The following is a 217-nucleotide window of genomic DNA, read 5'->3' on the forward strand; positions in this document are numbered from 1 at the left end:
TCGTTCTATCCTCCCTCACAGTGACCTTGGTATAGTCTCCCTTTTAGCTTCCTCCATTCGCGCATCCAAAGCTGGAGAGACTCTTTCTCTACAGTCTGCAACCACTGACGCATCCTCTCATTACATTCTCATACTCTCTAATGTGGTCTTAAAAGGAATGGAAGGTCCTACCCAAGTTATCTTGCCTGCCAGAGGGGGGAGGAGAAGAACGCAGAAC

The sequence above is a fragment of the Coturnix japonica genome, chromosome 2 (assembly GCF_001577835.2).
Source record: "Coturnix japonica isolate 7356 chromosome 2, Coturnix japonica 2.1, whole genome shotgun sequence".
Classification (NCBI taxonomy): Eukaryota; Metazoa; Chordata; class Aves; order Galliformes; family Phasianidae; genus Coturnix; species Coturnix japonica.